The 9,090-nt window shown below is 47.1% G+C and overlaps 1 protein-coding gene across 1 annotated transcript in view; it reads left to right on the top strand.

The window, feature by feature from the left end:
* The first annotated feature begins 1,721 nt into the window (after positions 1 to 1,721).
* JCAD (junctional cadherin 5 associated) overlaps positions 1,722 to 9,090 on the top strand; it is a 38,301-nt gene continuing 30,932 nt past the window's right edge. The window contains exon 1 of the mRNA XM_059183802.1: positions 1,722 to 1,830. The gene's annotated coding sequence lies outside the window, so the exon portion shown is untranslated. The remainder of the gene's footprint in view (positions 1,831 to 9,090) is intronic.

Genomic DNA, 9,090 nt, shown 5'->3' with positions numbered 1-9,090 from the left:
GAAGTAATAGCACCACCGCCTAGGACTATGATTTTCCACAAAAGCCTCTGCAATTCATTTTCTCTTTTTCTCATCTTACTCCCTCAGTCTGGAGAGGATACCCTTCGCCTCTGCTTAGACACAATGCAGCTGTCCTTCCGGGCCCTCCACAAAGCCTTCCCCAGTGGCTCCAGCCCACAGAACACTGTTAGTACAAGCACCCATGGTAGGAGCTGTCAGTTTCTGCACGTTCACTCTGTGGCAGTACTTCGGCTTTCCCAGGACGTGAGCACTATATCCTTATCTCCATTTTGTCTGAGAGGAGTTTGAGAAGGACAGAAGTCAAGTAACACGTCTAGAAAGAGACAGAAGCACCCCAAAATGGGATCTGTGCCTTCCTCAAGCACCTGATCATGCTGTCCTGTCTGCCCCATCTCCCCGATGGGATTTACTCAGAAGCCCTGTAGATAATGTCACACACAGCACTGGATCATATTGTTTTTCTTCTCCAGCACTAGTGTTTTTGGCTTTTTTTCTTTGCTCTCTTAGCTTATATGCTCCTTGTGGCTCGTGTTCAGAGCAAAGGTCTTTGGCCAGATTCTGCAACTTCTGTGTGCCTCCCGGAGCCCCAGTGTCCCATGCACCCTTCCCCCTCCCACAATAGGACTGTGGTGAGGATTACCAGAAAATAATGCATATGAAGGGCTCAGAGTGGGGTCATCTGCAGTGAGAGGCCAAACAACTTTATGTATTACTGGTGTTACAATGAGCACAACCCTAACTCTGAGAGGTTTTCTAAAAATTCGTTCTGCAGGGGTTCCTGTCTGCTCTGCCATCCATGTTCAGCCCTGGGGACTCGACTTAGCCGACACCCTCTCCCTCTCCCCAACTCATCAGCAAAATTGAACACTTTATGTCTTTTTTCCACCCTCCAGAGTACACAGCTTTTGCCCTTGAATGGACCTAGCAGCAGTCTAATCACTGCTGCCACGGAAACATAGAGTGGGCTAGGAGGTAACTGGTCACTCCAGCCTGAACTCTCCCACTGACCTTCTCCTACTCTTGCCTTTAGGCAGATCCCACTCCCAGCCTTAGTTTCCTCATCTGTCCCAGGAGAGGATAGACTGACCTCTAAAGTGTCCTGGAGCCCTACAGCTAAGACTCTTAGAGGTCTTTTTTTAAACAAGGAAATCCCAAGCACTAAGCTGTTGTCACCGGCACTGTTTTCTGCTCTTCACGACTTCCGTGATTGTGTTTTTGTGAAACGGTGTGTACGGCTGTTTGTGTGTTTTATGCGAGGGTGTGTGTGTGCGTGTGTGTGTGTCTATGCGAGTTTGTATGTGACTGCATGTGGGTGTGTTGGTGCGCAACTGTGTGATTATACATGAATGTGGGTGCATCTGTATGTGAATATTTTTGGTGTGTGTGTGTGTGTGTGTCTGTGTGTGTGTACATTAGCCCAGGGGCGAAGCCATCTGAACCCAAGTGACAGGAAGAGGGAAAGCTGTCCCGCTCACCTGTGCCTTTGGGACGACCCACCCAGGCAGGGCCCGCACGAGGCGGGGGAGCTAGGCTCCGCACCCAGGTGCCGCCCCCTCCCCCGCCCCCGCCGCGGAGAGAGTCGGAGCCTGGAGACCGCCTAGCGGGCGGGGCGGGGCGGGGCGGGCGGTGGGCGGGCTTCCGGGCGGGGCGAGGCCCAGGGTGGGCGGGGCGAGGCCCAGGGTGGGTGGGGCGGGCGGCGGCGGCTCCGGGCATGCTCGGCGGTGGCGGCAGCGAGCGGGCCGGGTCGCGCTGGTCCCCGGCCGGCCGGAGCAGCGGCGGCGGCGCGGGGCAGCATGAGGGAGCCGCTCGGTAAGTCCCGGCGTCTCTCGCCCCTCCTGACTCCCGCCGTCCATTTGGCCCGCAGCCACGGCGCTACGCGGGCCTCGCCCCCAGCCTCCCGCGCTCTCCCCCAACTTCTCCAGCCCGGACGTTGCTCGGGTCTGAGCCTCCCCCAGCTTTAGGGGATGTCCGCACCCCCGCCCCGGGCGTCCCGCACGGTGCCCTGCCCGGCCGTCGCGAGCCCCCTGCCCGCAGCCTCGAGGTGAGGGAGCGCCCGCTTTGCGGGGAGGGGGCGGCCCCGTCCCTCAGGTGCCAGCCGGGGTGCGGGACTCCAGGGTCCGGCGCCGAGGGCCGCGGCCGGCGTTAGCGCTCGCTTGGCCCCCTGCGCAGGGAGGGCCCGGGACGGCGGGGGTCGCGGGCTTCCCTCTCGGCGTCCTCCCCGCCAGCCCGGCTCCAACCAATCCCCTCTTTCGCTTGCGCGCCCCGACTTCGCGGACATCACCCCAGGAACTGACAGCCACTGTTCAGAGTCCCAGCGGTCCCCGGTTCCCACAGTGGCCACCTCCCCCGCTTCCCCCCTCACCCCGCGCGCCGTCCGGACCAGCCCGCGGGACGTTGAGAGCTCGTCGCCGCGCCCCACGCTCGCTGCTTGGGTCTCTGCCGGGCCTTGCGCGCCCCTCTCTGCGGGGTCAGGACCGGGGATTAGGGCGCTAATCGCCGCCGCTTCCTAGCAAGTGCCTGGGGCGGCCCGGCCCCGGGCAGCTGGTGGTTAAGCCCCCCCCACCCCCCCCCCCCACCAAAAAAAAAGAAGAAGAAGAAGAAAAAGAAAGAAAAGAGAGAGAGAGAAAGGGGTGGGAGAAAGGAAAGAGCCCCGCCTGAGAGTGCTGTAAATCTCCTTAATCAGCTCGTTTATGGGGTCTGGAGCCTGCCTGCCTGTCTGCCTGCCGGGCTGCCTGCCGGGCTGCCCGGCTGCCCGCCCAGGTCTCCGCACACCGATTTCCCGAGCACCCTCGTCACCCCCCCCCCCCAATCGCCATCAGATCACCCTAGAATGCCAGGTTTTGCCTAGATGCCCTAGCCACAGTGGGGTTCAGCACCTACAGCTGAAAGCTCTCCCTCCTTGCTCCCTGTCACTGGAGGTAGTGCCCAGCGCCTCCGATTCTTCTGGGGGTTTGAAAAAGAAGCTGTGATTTCACTACTGGAGAAAAACATTTTAAAAAACGAGAACTCTACGCCAGCGCAGCCTGGTCCTGCCCTGTTCCTTGCTCATCCGTACTCTGTAGGGGCAGAGGGCTTTGGGCAATTAGCTTAGGCAAAACACCTTCCCCTCCACCCCCATCCTCTGCCTCTCCTCCCCCTACCCCCTTGCTCGCTGTCCCTCCCTCAGTCTATTTGCCTGGTCTGTCTTGGGGAGAGGGATGAAGTCGTGTGGACCATACAGCTGCTAGGTTTTCCCTACATCTTCATGTCCTTAGTCTCTTGCTTGTTTTTTCAGGTCTGCAAAGAAATTTGATTTGAGATGAAGGTTGGAAGATGGGTGTGGGGGTGGGGGGAGCAGAGGATTCCTGGGAGTAGAGGGACATAGGATTCAGACAGCCAGAAATACTTAGACAAAAATGGCAGACTCAGTATTCAAACCTGAGTGCTCACAGGCTAAACTTCAGGAAAACAGTGTCTGATGCCAGGAAGTTTTAGAATTTAAGATGACTGGATTAAGACCATGTAGCAAGGCAAGTATGTATCGTTGTTTTAGAAATCCCATGCAAATTCTAGTTCAGGGGAGTTGTGATGGTTTGCCTGTGAAATTGAAAATTCAGTAAATTCATTTGGTTTCTACTGTTGTGTGGCTTTTTTTACCTTGATATTAAGTGTCTTAATCTTGGCTACCAGCTGACCAGTGGTCCTGAAGGTCCCTAACTATTACTCTGGGCAGACAGCATGTAGCAGTTTCACTTCTCCAAGAGTGGGTGAGCAAATATTTGTTGAACGAGGCCTTAATCTGCTGGGCCTTCCTCCTGGCAAACTTTACTCCTGTGCTACAGAGAATGGAAGGTCAGGCCCTTGGCAGGCCCAAGAGATTTAAGGGGATTGGGTGGATGGAGAAAGTCTTTGCCAGAAAAAAAAAGAGAGAATTTTGTCTTTCTACCTCCCTGGACTATAACTTAAAAGTGCCTGAGTGTTCACATGCTCTGGAGGCTTGACAATTTAATCAGAGTTATCAAATGACCCATCTGAGTAGTCATAGATTCTAGAAGCTTATGGCCTATCGATCAATAGCTATAATATGCAACTAGAGATTGGAGGTACATAAAGAGAATAAATAAGGACCAGTTTTTCAGTTTAAAAACCAAACAAACAAATCTGAAAAGATCCTTGGAGTATAATTTTTTTTAAGTGCAGTTTAAAAATAAACTAGAAATGCTATCAGTAAAGAAAGCCCAGAAGTCTGTGGTTCCGCCAAGTTCTCATTGTCCTGGCTGGAGAGTCCTCTAGTCTAGGAGGACAGTAAACACCAGCCCTGCTGCAGGAGTTTCGAGTTTCTCTTTTAATGAGCTTGGCGGGATTTCACGCTAATTAATCTAGGGAGAGTTTAGAACACAGAGCGTTGGATTTGAAACAATTGTTCTGTTGTGGTTTTGATTTTGATAAGGGAAGACTATCTCCCTGAAATCCTATTTCAGGCCTATGCTGAACCCATTACTGTGCTTTATTTGGTTTTTTAACAGATGTTGTTTTTCACCTTTTGGATGGCAGGGGTTATCTCGCTCATTAAAACCTTGCTATTGTGCTTTGTTTCAAGAGCCTATGGAGTTAAGGAATGCTGAGGGACAATCACTTGCTGGGGCCAGTGCGCAGGGGAGGCGAGGTAGGTCTCCAGTACTTGGATATAGCCTTTAAAATGCTAAAAGTCATTGAAAAACTGTTGGAACCACCCTGATACTAAAATCTCAATTATCTTGATTTAAATTGATGATATCTTGTTTAAAATTTGGATTGTAGGGCACCTGGGTGGCTCAGTGGGTTAAGCCTCTGCCTTCTGCTCAGGTCATGATCTCAGGGTCCTGGGATCAAGCCCCGCCTCAGGCTCTATGCTCAGCAGGGAGGCTGCTCCCCCCGCCACCCCTCTGTCTGCCTCTCTGTCTGCTTATGATCTTCTCTGTCAAATAAAATTTGGATTGTTACCTTTGCTTTCTTTAAATATATTTTTCCAAAAACTTTCTGTAGGTAATATAGTTGGGAACAGTCAGGCCAAGCTGGTAAAGATGAATTATCAGACCCCAAAATATCCTTGTAATTTGCTGCTTCTTGGTGATCTTTCTATAGCTTACCTCTAAGCTTGTTTCTTTTGTACATAAATGAAATAGTTTATTATGAAGAGACACCAAGATATATTTCAAAGGAGAAAAAAAAAAGGGGGGAAGAGGCAGAAAGCAACTGTAGGTATATACAAAGAGTAGTAGGAGAAATGGAAACCAGACTGTTGCTTGGCAGAGTGGGGTTACTGGGAACTTTTACTTTTTATTGAAACACTGAATTTTGCATTGTTTACCCCTAGTATAACTTTACATGACTTCTGCAATTAGAAAATAATGTACAAGTTATATGAAATCATTTAAACTTTAACATTATAATAAGACCTTGGTTCTTTTATCCAAAAGATATTTTAAAAGAAAACTAGTGTGTTTTAAGTTAAATAGACCATATCAGGAATCTTAACACATGGAGTTTGATTTACATCATGGTAGTGGGATTACATTCTAATCTAAGTTTTATAGTTATTTTTACAAATAGCCAAAAATTCCAGAAGATTTAAAAAATCTTATCCAATTTCACTCCTTTTCTTAATGACTGCTAATCTTCCAGAAATGTTACTGAGGCACTTAGGGTCTCATAAGAAGAGGGTGAGGTCGCCAAAGCAATAATGGCAGAATTTAGAGGTGAAAAAGATGACAGGAGTGCATGGGTGTATGTGCGCTTCTGGGTGTGTTCACACAAGTCTTGGGAGAAAAGGCAAAAAATCAGAAGAGATAATATTTACGAAAAAAATAAAGTGCATAACATTTGGTACTTCCCTTCTCTTTCTCTGTGTTTTGGAATCAATGCCTTCATACTGACCCAACCCAGCAAGACTAGCATTCCAGGATCCTTTTGATCTCAGAACCAAGTTTTCCACCTCCCTCTTTTTTTTTTTTTTTTTTTTGTCACCTTAAAGAAACTTAACTCAGTGATGTTTGCTCTACTAAAATTATCACTTCACAGATTAAATACGCTTTTTATGTTTAGGAGACTTTAACAACTTGAGGGCTCTGGCAACAGCTGGCCATCACACTGTTGTGCGATGGTAACAGTGGTGTGTGAGTACTTACTGGCCCAGCACTTCAGCTGGGCCTCTGGAGTTCTCGACTGAATTAAGACTGAGAAGAGAAATGGCAATCCTGTTGCTCATAATAAAATACATAGTTCTACGATTCAAAAAAGAAACCCACAGAAAGCATTAATGTCCATGTATCAGTTAGCAATGAGTCCTATTCTGCTTTGGTTTGGGTCTTAGCTATTTACCTCTTGTTTAAAGAAAGTACTTTGTTATATATTAATCATAACATTAGACTGAGAAGTTGTCAGTTGAAGAAGTATTTACAGTGAACTGCCAACAATTTGAGGGACTAATTACATCTTAAATGTGGAATGTCGGTGAATATAACGGAGAAGTTTTAGGTTTTCAAGAAGAGTAACAATGTCTAATCAAGACCCTTAGAATGCTGTTTGTAATCTTGTATTAGATTTTATTAGCAGAACATGTAACTTTTGGCTCACTGGAAACAGGTTAAGAATTTCTGTAGCAGATATGACACATGTACTATATACTAGACACATAGAACCTTACACAATTCAAAGTTCATTTATTCTTCAGTGTTTCTTTTATTTTCATGAAGTCTTCCAATTTTCAAACATACATTTTCTTAATCCTACTTAAGAAACAGTTCTTAATTTTTTTTTAATATTTATTTTTAAAGTAAACCCAACCCCCAGTGTAGGGCTCAAACTCCCAACCCCAAGATCAAGAGTTGCCTGTTCTACTGACTGAGCCAGCCGGGCGCCCCTAAATTTTCTTCTGATGGTGAAATCATATCAGGTTAAAGTACATGAAAATGCCAATGTCTGACCATTTTTTTCCTGCAACATGGCAACTTCATACGGTTCTACCAAATATATTTCATGACAGGACATCATAAAATATAGTGAAGTATAAATAAGGCCATAGAAAAAAAGAAACAACCAGAATGCAGTACCACCTTTGATAATTTGATATGTTTTCTTTGGTGTTTTTTTTCCTCCCGTGTGTGTGTGTGTGAAATTACTATTGTATTTAACATAAGGTTATGTAGCCTGTCTTTACCATTTAATATGGTACTGTGAGCATTTCCCTGTGCCATTGTATATCCAGAAACATAATTTTATACATACATATTACATATCCAAGTCTACCATATGGATGTATTAGGATTTTTAAATCATATCTAAAATGGACATTTATTTGGTCTAATTTTTTATTTATCATAATTAAGACGAGTAAATATGTTTATAGATGACTTTGTGGGTATTTCTGATTATTTCTGTAGGATGGATTCCAAGATAAAAGATTATTAGCCCGCAGAGTCTCAGATTTTTAAAGATTTTACAGCATATCAATCACTTTTAAGAAAGGAAATACCCATTTACAACAGACCCCCCCCAACACAATCATACACCCACAAATAGGAGAACCCATCATGCCCTCACCTACAACAAATACTGCCTTCTAAAAGCTTCAGTAATATGGGGGCACCTGGGTGGCGCAGTGGTTTAAAGCCTCTGCCTTCAGCTCGGGTCATGATCCCAGGAGTCCCGCATAGGCTCTCTGCTCAGCCGGGAGCCTGCTTCCTCCTCTTTCTCTCTGCCTGCCTCTCTGCCTACTTGTGATCTCAGTCAAATAAATAAATAAATCTTTAAAAAAAAAAAAAAGCTTCAGTAATATGATCGGTGAGTAATAGCATTTTGGTTTAATTTACATATCTTTGATTACTAGTGAGAGTGAACATCTGTTTTACATTTTTAATTGGGTATTTTTCTCTTTCCTTTATTAATTTTCAGTTCATGTTTTAGGCAATTTTTAAAAAGGAAGGAAAGGGGCGCCTGGGTGGCTCAGTGGGTTAAGCCGCTGCCTTCGGCTCAGGTCGTGATCTCAGGGTCCTGGGATCGAGTCCCGCGTCGGGCTCTCTGCTCAGCGGGGAGCCTGCTTCCTTCTCTCTCTCTGCCTGCTTCTCTGACTACTTGTGATCTCTCTCTGTCAAATAAATAAATAAATAAAATATTTAAAAAGGAAGGAAAGTTTTGGTTGATCTAATGCGCTTTTTAATAGTTTTATTTCACTGCCTTGGGGAGCCTTATGACTGTAAATATGAGAATAAAAACTATTTTTATGTTTATAAATGTAAAGGGAGGAGGAAACGGTACACGTTACAAAGTAACATTCATTTGCCCATCTCCACCTCTGATGATGAGCGTGTGCTAATGGACACACCACAACGTAGACCACAGCGTCTGCAGGGGAGGGTGTGGATGGGGCTGGTCTTTCTGATCTCCAGCCCAGAGCCCCGTGCCTCGCGCAGTCAGTGTAAAGCAAGTGTCCTGAGTAACATAAGTTGGAAGACGTGTCCAGTACTGTGCTCTGGGACCTCTGGATGGAGACTTTCTGGCTGCTGTACCCTGCGGCCTCCGCACCCACCCCCGCTGCTACCTCTTCTCCCCGTGTGGCCATCTAGCTTAGCTCTCTTGGTTGGCCTTTCTGGGTGGTGATGGGGCCAAGGTCAGAGGTTCTTTCTTCACATGACCTCCTTAGCTTTGTTCTCTGTCATGGCCACAAGCTGTATCCTTGTTCCTGTGGCCAGCTGACTTAGAAAGGCATGCTGCTTGTCACAGGGGTAAACAGGCTCAGGAGAGGGACAGATGGCTAGAGCTAGAAGGACCCCGAAGAACCTCTAGTTCAACTTTATTTTACTTCTTCTGGGGAAGACGGAAGCCCAAGGAGCTTCCCTCTTTGGGGCAGTGTCTCAGGCTCAGTTCGCTAGAACAGACAGTACCGAGCCACAAGGAGTGGCAGAATCTACCCCCACAGCGAAGGGGCGGGCAACCCTGCGCCTAAACACTCCGGGCTGATATTTAAAGAACGTAGAAATCTTCCACAAAATAAGATTACTGGAAGTGATCTCATTCTCATTTTTTGGATGAGACAAATAATCAGATGAAAAT

This window comes from Mustela lutreola, chromosome 8 (genome assembly GCF_030435805.1).
Source record: "Mustela lutreola isolate mMusLut2 chromosome 8, mMusLut2.pri, whole genome shotgun sequence".
Classification (NCBI taxonomy): domain Eukaryota; kingdom Metazoa; phylum Chordata; class Mammalia; order Carnivora; family Mustelidae; genus Mustela; species Mustela lutreola.
The sequence above is the reverse complement of the archived record's forward strand: the minus strand, read 5'-3'. Positions and strand labels throughout refer to the sequence as shown.